The 12574-nt window shown below is 38.2% G+C and overlaps 1 protein-coding gene across 3 annotated transcripts in view; it reads left to right on the forward strand.

The window, feature by feature from the left end:
- The window catches only part of CDK19 (cyclin dependent kinase 19), a 133241-nt gene that overhangs the window by 2341 nt on the left and 118326 nt on the right, over nt 1–12574 (forward strand). The window lies entirely within an intron of this gene.

Consider the following 12574-nt stretch of genomic DNA (forward strand, 5'->3'; position numbering starts at 1 on the left):
GTTCTTTGCTATAGTAATCCTAAAATTACTGCTTGTAAGAACAGCATAAAAAAGGCAGTGTTTTGGGTTTACTGTTTTATGGAAAAAAAAAAAAAAATCGTGTCTGTTTCTAACTTTCCATTGCCAATGACAGAAATGACACAGGTAAGTTGCTGCAATAATTACCCTGATGCTACAAAGCACCATAAAGGACATGTCTTCAAAATCCCTACGATAGAACAGTATTATAAATGCAAATGGGCAGTAAAGCAAAAGTAAACATGATAAAAAGATAGCTAATGTGTCAGGGCTGGGAATAATCAAAGGGAGACCTTGAGCTGTAAGAAGACTAACTGGTAAAAGGAAGTACAAAGTTTCAGTAGGCAGTCAGATTGGTATGTAATATAATATGTCACAGATTCAACTGTGCCATATATACTCAGAGGTTTTACTTAATGAAGCTTGGAAACTGGGTTATTCTCCCTGGTTTTCGTTTTCCCTTTTTATGGCATTGGTGAGTTCACTCTTGGTTGCTTTTGTGTAACTTCAGGACCTTGGGTGAAAGTAAGGTGCAAACAAGTTAGAAAAAAATATTAGAAAACAACCTAAATCATTAAGTTAAGGTGATTTCTTTATGAACATATCTAGCTACAGTATCTTTATGGGGTGGAGGATATTTAGTATTGGTTCTTAACTTAAAGGGGTCTTGAATGACAGAAACTTTTTCTAGTGCTGGCAACAGAAACCTTGCAGTGATGCATATTTATAGTGAGCTGATCACTGGAGGATTTTGAGTCTTGTGTAAAGGGATTCTCTTTGGCTGATCATAGAGTCTGTTTCAGTATTTCAAAGACATTGCAAGACATTCCTGTATAAAAAAGAAAGGTTCTGGCTACTTGCTGCTTATAGTGAATTTACATCCTCAGGAGGCTGAGGGCACTAAGAACTTCGTAGCTCTGCATAAATTCCACTGAGAGCCTGTCACTTCATGTTTCAAAAACTTGATGTATAAACTTTATGAAATAGTAAAATGTGTTTATATGGAGCTTGGGAAGCTGTTCAATAAAATACTTGTAAAAAAAGTGGTTGCATTGCTTAGATCTCCCTGAACGGCTTGGGCATAAAAGCAGTTTTTTGACAAAGTAACAGCTTAGTTCGGCTTTTTCAGCCTAGAGTAGAGCATTGTTTGGGCATGTTTCTAGTGAGCCGATTAATTATTGGAAGTTATTATTTTATTATTTTTTTAAAATAGGCAGTCCGAGTTGAACAATGTTGGTGTGACATTTGCATGCACTGCACTAACATATTTTTAAAAATGCCGGGCACCTGCAGCTTCTGTTTATTCCAGTAGTATTTGTGTAGTCTAATGAGGTCTAGAGGTATTACTTGCATTATGCATTTAGCTAAATTAGGCATCTGGGTTTAACTTTCATTAATATTTTTGTAGTCCAGGAGGGCTAGAAAATAGGTCTTTTCTATAAGCTTTAATGGTTTCAGTGTACACAAAAACTGGACCAGTGACTTTGAGGGGGAGAAATGGAGATTCAAGCCTCATGATTGCAATTCAGTTGTCAGTGTTGAGTTTTTAGCTTTTTATGTAGCTGGAAAATCTATTACAGTTTTTGTGTGTGTGTACTACCTCCAAATGTTGTGTTGACTATTGCTAACATTTTTTGGACGCTTGTTCACATTTGTGTGGTAAAACAAAGGACACAATTTTTCTGGTCATGATTAGAAAAGTGATATCATTTCATGCTTTACTTCTCCTTGTTATATTCCGTGCTGCTTTGATCACAGTTTAAGCCACTACGTTGTGCTTAGTTGTTTCACTTCCTATATCTCCTTATCATACGGGAAGCAATTTTTAGGGTAAAGCAAGGGTTGGGAATTCTGTTTTTGTTGCATATGCCTCAACTATTTCCCTTTACTCTTTGGGAAAGATCAGTCTGTCAGCCCAGGCCACTACAAAGTATTTCTGTTCCTTCACCAGGATGTCAGGAGGGTGTTTGGAACGAGTCAGCAAGCTTAAAAATATACTGCTGTTGGTTGGTCAGGAGTATGCAAGGAATAATGGGATGCACGAGTCAAGCAGAAAATAGGCTGCTCTGTTCTCTGTTCTGTAGCAGCAACAGCAGATGTAACACTTCCAAAAGCTGCAATTTTCGTGTGAAGAAAACCTTTCTAGTTATTGCTGCTTCTGCTTACATTTAAACAAAAAACTGACCTGCCCGCTTTCTCTCACTCTACAACTATGGTATTTTTCTTTGACTCACTACCTGGGTTTGGGCAACAGAAGTTATTCTAACAAAATAGCTAACATTTTTTTTTCTTTCCAAGTAACTATGTAGGTAATATTTTTAATCTGTATGTTTCAAAGCACCTTTTAAAAAGCAGGTATGTATCTTGTTATAAAGAGAACAACAGAAACACAGAGTGATCAGCTTCCAAGACAACGGCAACAGAAGGGCCAGGAGTCGTACCGTGGGCAGCTCCTAGGCTTGCTGCCGGCTCAGGAGCTGGCGCTGCCCTGGCAGACCCTCCTGCTGTGTTGTCCTTTGGCAAGTATAAAAGGTTTGGTGCTGCCCTGTGCTGTACAATGTATCAGCTGAATGAAGCTTGTCGATTTATATGCTAATATAGTAATGTCCTTTTTTTTTTTTAATAAAAGGAAGTCACCATATGTAATTTATCAGATTGTTGTTAATGTATCTGTAACTTTCTAACGAGAATAGCTATGAAGTGGGCTTCCCCTTGGCTGCCAAATATGGAATTCCCTTTTGGAAGCTGGGCAACAGTGATGCAAGTCCGAAAACATCACTGTAAAGTACAGGCATAGGAAAATGAAATCTTCTCTCCCCCTCCTCTCCACCCCATTTTTGAGTACTGTAAGCCTGTAACTAAAGAGGAGACTCCTTTGGACTGATGCTAGTGTGCAGAAGTATTAATGTAAAGCTTTGGGTGTGAATCTGAAGTACTTAGAGCGTCCAAGTCGATACATGAGTTGCATGAAAGTTAGGGCACGGGAAGAGAAAGGAAGATCAAATACATATCCGAGGCAAATGTATGATCTAACTTAGGAATACTGGATGTGGTCTTAGCCATGTAACCTTTTGTTTGTTTTAGTTTCTTTATTTGATGAATCTTATTTGTTTGAAGCAGAAGTGGAAAAATAGTAAGAGAGAAAAAATAGCGTGCTGTGAGCCATGACTCTATTGGGAAAACAAGTTTTTTTCCTGGGGGGCGACTTGCTGTGGTTGGAGTTTCTGCTAATACCGTTATGTTGTTCAGAGGTTGTATCTAGTCATACTTATGACTAAGACCATTGTGGTGGTAGAAGGCTTAGGTGTAGAAGAGGCAAGGGTAGTCTGCTTATTGTTTTAAATCAGTATTTGTATAGCAATAATTCGTGTACTGTTCTCCCCTTATTGTTGTTCAGCAGAACTTAAATTACTGATGTTGTGTAGTATGAGTATGTCGGGAAATGAAACTTGCACTTCAAGTTGACTAAATGCTACAGATGAACAACGTTGGTGGTAAAATTACAGGGGAATGGTACTGCAGTTACATTTACTGTTAAAAGAGAGACAACTCATTGATGTGGCAAGGATTATAGTCTCTTCAATGTGAAACTGGAGTGTTATATACCAATGCAAGTTCATACTTGTAAGATATTTGAGAGTCTATAATAATTTATGTATTTACATCTTATTATTTCCTCTACTTGACATTGTCTTGAATATAAGTAATTTGAATTTTCAGCTGTAGTTGCTCTTTACTAATGTAATCCTGTGACAGGCTAAATCACAGAAATACTGACCCAAGTCAGAAAGCAATGTATTTAATCCTGAGCAATTACCTTTCTCTGCAGCAAAATATCTACAAATGATGGTATCTGAAAAGCTGTGTTTTGCTCCTCACTTCCATAACTTTTTTTTCTTGATGAAATTTATTTTCTTGAGGAAGATAGAATGGCTGAAGGTTTTCATGCCTTGCTATAATAGCTCAATAGCTAAGTAAGTCTAAATACTTTATTTACCTGTGAATCCTGAAAATCCTCATTACCACTGAGTGCTCTTAATATGTGTGAGAAGGAGCAGCAGAACTAAACCAAACCTGTCTAACTAGTTGCCTGCAATGCATTCTAATAAAAAAAACCCAGTCCAGGAAGGTATCGTTGGTATTTCATAACTGCCTGGCTGAGAGCTGCTACTGCAACTATACTGTGGCTTTGCTTCCTGCCCAAGAGGATAGTGCAAGTGGTGATGAGTAACGTTTAGTACTTACCTCAGGCTCTTGCATACGGTCTCTCCCATGGCTGTTTTATCCTTTCTTCTGTTATTCTCCCTGAAAACAAGTGCAGAAATGAGCTGTGCAGCCCATAGCCTTTCAGAAAGCAAACAGCATGCAGCTGGTGTTTCATTTGCTGCTACGGCAAGCACAAAGGTATTGTGGTGGTGGTGGTGGTGGGAGCTTGAGGGAGAAAGGACAGTGCAGGTGTTGAAATGTGGAAGAGGTTGTGTTTACTACAGAAACAGATGAAGATTTTTGCCAGGCTTGAAGAGGAAGACCTGTGCATAAATTAGTCCATAATGAGCTGTAAAGGAAAACCTATCAAGATTTAGTGGGGTTTTTTTAGAGATGAAGAGGATAAGAAAGTTCCTGTTAGAGGGAGGGGGTTAAGAGTTTTCCAGTAGTGCTGCAGGAAAAGAAAGTAAGAGCTTGAGCAGGAAGAAGAGATGGCTTTCTGCCCCCCACTCGGTAAAAGGGTGTAAAGCACAGTAGAACAGGGGGCTAGGTCAGAAGCTAAATCCTTCTCATGTGAACTACTTGACAGAGAAATTTAATACGTTGATGTATTTCTGGGTCATGCAATGTAATTTGTTGTATTGTGGCTAGAACAATTGTACAGTTTCTTTCGTGAACTTGCTTTCAAGATGAGTATTTTCACATCATGCATGATTTAAAAACAGAACAAAAAAAAAATCAACAAAAACCCCCAAGCCCCATAAATGGCCATGATTCAGAACACTACAGACGTGTTTGCACAAGTAACCAGGGTTTCTGTGGAATGTTCTAAGTAAATTTCCCTAGAGATTTGTTAGCAACATTAAATTTTCCTGTATCTTTTGAAAATATGTCCTGAAAGGGTGTGTTTGCCTCTTCTGTGGTCCTTATCAAGCTCATTATTTGCATAGATGCCTTCTGACCCAAGTCTTCCTCCTCTATTTTTAACTGCTGAGTTCTGCATTGTGAAATGAGGTTCTGTTTGCCTGTGCTCACTGCTGCTTAGCGTACAGTCCAGGAGATGATATAGTGACCTGCTGCTAACAGTCCCTTCCTTGATCATGGAAGGGATTGACAGCTCTTACATTCTGCTTCCAGAGATACATTGATTCTTGAGCTACTTTGCTGGCATTTGAGAACTGGCACAGGCTGTGATTTTTTTATTCTCTTTTACTGAAACAAAGTATTAAAACTTAAAAAAGATTTGTTTCAATAACAGTGTGTTTGCCTGAAGGAATGCTGAAACTGCTCCAGGACAACTGCTTTTAGAATAAATTGGCGAACTCGGCACGTGACTTTAGAAATGAACAGTTTCTACTTGTATATCAAATACAAAAACTTTACTGTTTTGACTTGACTTAAGAGTGTCATATATATAATTAATTTAGATTTATAGAAGGCCTCCCAGCTCTAGGGACTTGGTTTACATGGATCACTTAACTATAGGTTAGATGACTAACAGGTAAAAATGGTAGTTGTGATGAAATTAGAAATTGTTAGACCTCCTGTGAGCTTCATCTATCTTAACAGATTGAACAAGAAAAAAACCAAACAAACCAGAAACCTTTTAAATCAAAATTAGTTGTTACCCAAATCCTGTGAAAGTCTTTAAATCGACTGACACTTCTGTATCTGAATTTCTTGTTAATATTTTCTTAGACTTTTTGGTGGGAGTGCAGTTCTTTCATTCAGCAGTGTTTTGGGTATTTTTTTGAGAATTTATGAAATATTAGTGTATATAATCAGACTGTCTGAAAGGGAAGGAATGTTGTAGAGATTGTGTTAACTGACCTTCGCAAAATTGGTGTCCCTGAGTGTGGGTTGGGTTTTTTGGTTGGTGCTTTTTATTTTTATTAAGTTTTTCTTTTTTTTAAGCAGAACTGACTTTTCTGGTTGTGAGGAAGATTGAAGGAGCCGATTTTACTGGAATAGTGGATCTCATGTTTGCTTCTGTCTTTCCTGGCATTAGCAGTTTTAAAATAAATATTTTCAGATGAGGCTACTGCATAACTGCTTGTTTCTCCCTCAGTTGTCATCTATTTTCTACAGAGTTCGTGATCTTGAAATATTCTAGGCTTGTTCATGTTGTAGATGAAACCACACTGAGGTCAGGCTATCCAACAGGCAAAACAACAGCTCAACAGCTACAGCTTCCTGTGTGTGTTGGGAGTGTCACATCGTTCGCTTTAAGGATAAGGGTTCTGGGCTAAATAAGAGCACAGGTATGAACTGGGGACGGTCTCAGATGGTGTGGCTGTAAACATGTTCCCGTAAACTGGGCCTCAGATGGGACATGATTTTTTTTTTGTTTGTTCTTTTGCTCATTCCCTGCTGACTTAAGTAGACCATGCTATTGATTTCTTTTTACAGTCAAGTGAAAATAAATGTTATAGGCAATTGACTTGGAGGCAGAAGCTAGATCTGCTGGAAAGGAAACTACATCTGGAGGTACACTTCGCTGTTTTGAAGCAATGTATCTGGTTTCCTCTTACGTTAATTGCAGGGAGAGTGAGTCCTTTTTACATGGCCAGAAGGTTTTCTGCCTCTTCTGTCCCTCCTTTTTTTACCTGTTTTACTAGAGCACTTGGAAGCATTCACGCAGGGTAACGATGGGGACTGCTGCAGCTGCGACTGTCCTTGACTGTCCGACCTCTTTGGTGTGTCGGTGGGATCCTGAAGAGATCTGATGGTACAAAGGCCACTCATGCATGAAATTCTAGCAGCATGAGATTAACTGTTTGACTCCGAAGTAAATTGTTTAGAGAGAGACAATTCTTATCTTAGACTCACGAATTCTGCAGATTCAAAGGTGCTTAGAGAAAATTCTCACCTGTATTAATACTTCTGTGGATTATCACAGATTCATGCTAAGATTTAACATCTTCCTCATCCAAAAATGCCATGTTCCTTGCTTTGGTTCATTATCATTAGTGAAGCTGACAGTGGGTTACAGCCTGTGTCTTTGAACGTGTCTATCACTGTAACAGAGTTCCTGTATGAGTTGTTGCCATGTTCTCAAGGGCACTATAGATGTCAAAGTTGGCTTTATGTTCATACCTTTTGATTAAAACCAGTCATTGTACAGGATAACCAGTTGTTCCTTTGCCCAGTTCTGTCATGCTCCAAATGACAAATAGGTAGACAAATTACCAAATTTAATTTGACCTTCAGTTCAGGACAACCAAAAGACCATTACAAGATAAATGACATTTATTCTGCCTTTAACGTGACTTCAGTGGTGGGGAAAAAAATGTCAGTGTAAAACTGTGTCAAAGTGGTGCTCTTAAGCTGTAGAAAAAACATGGGAGAAACCTGTTCTGACTATGGGACATGCCATGTTCTGCCTCCTTTGAGCTTCAGAATTCCTTATGTTCCCCAGGAACAGGTATGACAATTGCTGACTAAAGACCTTGTTTGTTGTTGGGAAGTAGTAAGACTGTCTCAGTGGCTGGAATAAAATCACCTGTAACTTTGAAATCCAAATCACCTGACATCAAAGTGAGGGAAAAAATGGAGATGCTCCATAACCAATTAAGATATTTTTCCATTTTATACTGAATTAAATTAAACCTTGTGGTGACTTCATAGAATTTCATTCTGGTCCTTATACTTTCTTGTGAGGGTGTTTTTTCAACTCCACAACTCTCCAGCTGTAGCAAACGTGCTCTGTCTCACTCTGCCCATGCAGAATGTTGGATCTTGCTTCTTAACTTGCAGTTTGGGTGGCAGCTTTTGTACCTAAAGGCTGGTTTACTAAGAATTACATCCATGTTGTGTTAATAAGCTTTCATGGAGGTCTGCTTGTGACAATCAAAGATTTCATACTAGATAATTTGAGTTGGGAAGTCTGAAGGAACAGAAGAACAGAAATTGTGTGACAGGTTTCTGATAAACCTGGGCTTTCTGTATGCTTTCTTTAAAGCATTTGGTTGTGTCATGAGCTGGAAAAGGCAACCCGAGTAACTGTGGGTTTTAGGCCATTGTCCTTCTGACAGGTCTTTACATTGAGTCAGTATTTTTTTTTTTCTTCTGTAGGTGGACCTAATGCATTCTAGTGATGTAGAAAAAAAATCTGCATTCAGTGTTTCAAATAGGTTTTCGCCAAAAAGACCCAAAATAAATACAGGCTTCCTCATATTTAGTGGTTTAATAGTAATTTCCCACCTATCAAAGTTGCAGTATTTAGCCACATTTATAACACTACAGAGAAAGAAGTGATGCATGTTAAGCTGGATTGTGTATTTACAATATGTTTTTATACTATGGCTTTAGGACCTACGTTTAAAAAGTTACTGAAGCCTGACAGCTAATGTTAGTGATGTTTATCGTTAGGCACAAACATTCTTCTTACAAATGATTTTATGAAATAAGCGGCAGATTCTCTTTTGGCATAGTCTAAAGGACCCTGTGTCTGTGGCCTTGGTACATAATTGAGTGATAAATAAAAGCATGTTTCCTCTTTGTTTCAGAGGTGTTTTTCTCTTTGGTGCTGCTGCTTTTCCTTATTTTAAGGTAACAAATCCCCACATGCAGTATCCTTTCTGGAAGGGAGGTATTTCCTAAATCTATTAATTATCTGTAATCAAGCCTGTCTATAAAGTAATAAGATCAGGTACAGCTCTGTCCCCTGCTTTACTATAGCAAATGCTGGAAGAAATTACTTGGAACAGTAGAATAATTTTACAGCTTTTAAGATTTTATGTGAACACTTCAGGTTTTACCTTTGTAAACAGGCTGTTAAGTTTGCTTATGCCAATCTGTTATAAAATAAACCTACTTGTATGAAATTCAGAGTTCTCAGTCAGTCAAGCTATTTTGGAGCCAGTGTAATTTTAGCAATGGCAACAACCCTGTAGCTGGTTGAGGTCTGTGTGAACCTTTATCAATAGGTTTGGAGTGAGCATGGCAGTGACTGAAGTTGTGCTCTCTTTCCTTACAAAACCAAAGATTTATTATTATAGCATAAAGGCTAAACTTTAACAAGATTAAGGTTAGAAAGATTCCCAGTGGTCTGTTATTACAGAGGTCTTAAAAATCTGTCTGTGGTTGTGATTGTGAAATAGTCTGAAACTGTTATTAACACTTAGAAGGCACCTGTGCTACAAAGATTTGCTTTTAATTTGCTGAATTAGAAACTACTGGAAAAAAAGGGAGAGGATGTAGTTATGTGTAGCGGTGCTGAAATAGTTCCAGTCTCCTTATGTTGATATTCAGATACCTCTACGCCACACTCTTAGTCTAGTGAAATTGTAGCTGGGTAAAGGAATTTTATTTTTTATAACAGAAAATCTTATCAGTGCTCAGGTTCACTGTTTAGTCTTTTTAATCAGCTGTCATCTCCTACATAAAGAACACATGACCTATGGTAGGTGAAGATTGGGGGATGGTTAATAAGTATTTAGCATCTTTTGTGAGACTGTATGGAAGCACACAATGTAAGGGTGTTGTATTTAATGGCAAGTAGCTTAACATCCCTTTTCTTAACTTGCCTTGTTCTTTAACATGCACATTTCCTTCTGAGTTCATAGACTGGTTTACAGAGGAATAAACAAACAGAAGGGTAGCCATATCAACAGTGGTTTTTAGAGGTACAGCTAGAGATACTCTGTAGATAATACAACAAAATCTGCATATAGTTCAATTTCTAATAGGGTATGGTGATAACACTATTTATAATCTGATGCCAGTGGTGCTTTTAATATGGTCTTTTTTGTATGGTTGGAACATGCCAGATTTTCCAGCAGGCCAAGTTCTGTGTAACTGTTCTGCTGCATGTCTCTCATAATATATGTAATGAAGTCAGGTATTTTTAAAAAAAGGCTAACTGTTGTAATCAGTTGCCTTTGAATGTCTCTGCTAATTTAGAAACATTTATAGTAGACTTAATTTTAGAATGCTAATTTCAACAAACAAAATAAAAAGTTCTTCTTTTGTGTTGGAAGGTGGTTTATTTGTTCTTTTTAAAAAAAAAACAACCAACCAAAAAAAAAATAAAATCACTGGTTTAAAAAACCAGCAGATTGTATTATGAGTCCTGAGTTGACCTTCTTTTAGGCATGCGTTTATGCAATACCTGACATTGGCAAGTCTACAAAATCATCGGAAAATGGAGTAGGAAACTGTTTAGTGTACAGAAATTTGGTATTATTTAATTTTGAGAAGAGTAACATTTAAAATGACATGAATTTCTGCCTTTTATTTCTGTTGTGTTCATAGATTCCAGAAAGGCTTCATGTGTAGACTTCAAGTCTTGGAGGTAGCAGAAGAGAAAGAAAAGTCCTGCCTTCTGGTGTTACTGTATGTGCATGCGTATATGCTGAGGTACCTGCCATTGTCTGGGGCGTTTGGAGGGAGATCTACCAGAGTTTAGTGGGTACATCATCAGTCAGTGACACCAATGAGTTGTGTAGCATTCAGGACCCTTTTTGAAAATTGAGATTATAAGGACCTTGTGAAACAAAAGATTCAGAAATGCAGTGTAAAATGTAGCATATTGTTTCCATTGTGGAAAGCATTTTCCTTGTGTGTCCCTGGATCAGCCTTGGGAGATGCTCTTTTCTACCTCTTTTTATATGGCATAATAAAGACTGTCCTGTTTGGTGTAGGTTTGTTGCCTTGCTGCCACTCCCCAAGTTTACTTTCAGATACTGTTCCAGATAAGATGCAAGCTCGGCTTTTTAAGATTTTTATAGTAGTTGCCTGCTGAGGGTGGGTGACTTCCCACCTTGCCACTGAGAGGAAGTCCGGGCCCTCAGGTTTGAGCAGATGAGGTGACATACATGTCTCCTCTTTCTGTATGAGAAGTCCTTTCCTGTACCCTACACACATATGCTCTGCTTGCAGCAGCACGAAGGTTCCCACCAAACCTCTGCATCAGCAGGCCAGTTAAGCAGACGTTACTGAAATGGTAAACTTTTCACCGTAGTGGAATGAGGTAAAGGTCTGCTGGTTTCATCTGTTCTCGCAGCCAGAACCAGCCAAATGTAACTCACGTTGTACTGAACTTGTCTGGGGCTGGGCTGTAAGAACAACCTGTGGCTGCTGTGAAGTTTTTTAGCAGAGCAGCAGACAGCTGCCCTTGGAGGTGAAGACAGATAAACCTTTTAAAGGACTTACATGGTCATAGATTTCTTTTGAATTTCTGCTTACTGTCCTAACTGTTTCACATTTTGAGTTTATGTAGCTCTCAAAATGAACTAATATATATGCATTGAAATTCAGCATGTATACTGTTCTCTAGAATTAAGATCAACCTGTAGATTCCCAGCTTCTGAAATCTGTAGCTGGTTGCCATGTGAATGAAGAGGAGCTGGCTGAGCTGCTGACTGGATAAGGCTTGATATGGTTTGAGAATAATGATAAAAGAAAATTACTTTCCTAGTCTGTTGAAGAGCATGTACCCTAGTGACACCATGTGTGGATTTTTTTGATCATGTATTTCTCTTGGCTTAGTGGTTATTTTTCTGTGCATAAAAAACACTAAAGTGTAAGAACTTAGCATGTTTTGGGAAGAATTAATTTTCCTGTCAATCATAGACACTTCTACTGGTGCTATTACCTTTGTAAAAGGCTGTGGCCATGTGCTATGTATAGAGTTAAATCTGTGAGTAGCTTGCATAAGGGAACCAGTGCTGAATGTGACTGATTTAGTGGCTTTGCTGCAGTGTTCCAGATACCACAGAGGGTTCTTCAGTTAACTTCTAGGTGGGCTTCAGTGTTACGGTTTTGCCTTACCTCGGGGGGGGGGAGTTTGTAACTCTTCTTGGTGATGTCCTACTGAGTGATTAACTTTACACTGTATGGCAGCAATTAAACCAAGTGATTATAGCATAACAAGGTATCTGTATCAATGTTGTGTTCTGGGCAGTACTATGCCTGAAGGACATTGAGGTCTGTAGTGTTCCCAGGCTTTGTCCTACAAATACTTAAATGCATTAGTGTCGCTTACAAGAGTGACTTGTTGGGTTTTGTTAGGTTTTTCTGGCTAGATCTTTGAATGTTTTTTATGGTGCACTTCATTTGTTTAAGAAAATGTGCACTTCATTTATTTTTACTTATGATATTGTGCACTTAAATTAAGAAAGTTGTTATTATTAGTATATACTGTAATGTTAATTTCTGTATTAACTGATGTGATAGTCACAGTTGTAGCTTCAGCATGACTGCAGTCTTTCAAGCCAGTTCCTTGATGTGGATAATTAATTCTGAAGTTGAGGTGTTTGTTAAATTATCTGTGAATTCAAGAGGGACCATCATTAAAAGTTTTAAAATTTGAATGATAGGGATGAAACAATAGTTTGAACCACGCACT

The sequence above is a fragment of the Falco naumanni genome, chromosome 6 (assembly GCF_017639655.2).
Source record: "Falco naumanni isolate bFalNau1 chromosome 6, bFalNau1.pat, whole genome shotgun sequence".
In the NCBI taxonomy this organism is placed as follows: domain Eukaryota; kingdom Metazoa; phylum Chordata; class Aves; order Falconiformes; family Falconidae; genus Falco; species Falco naumanni.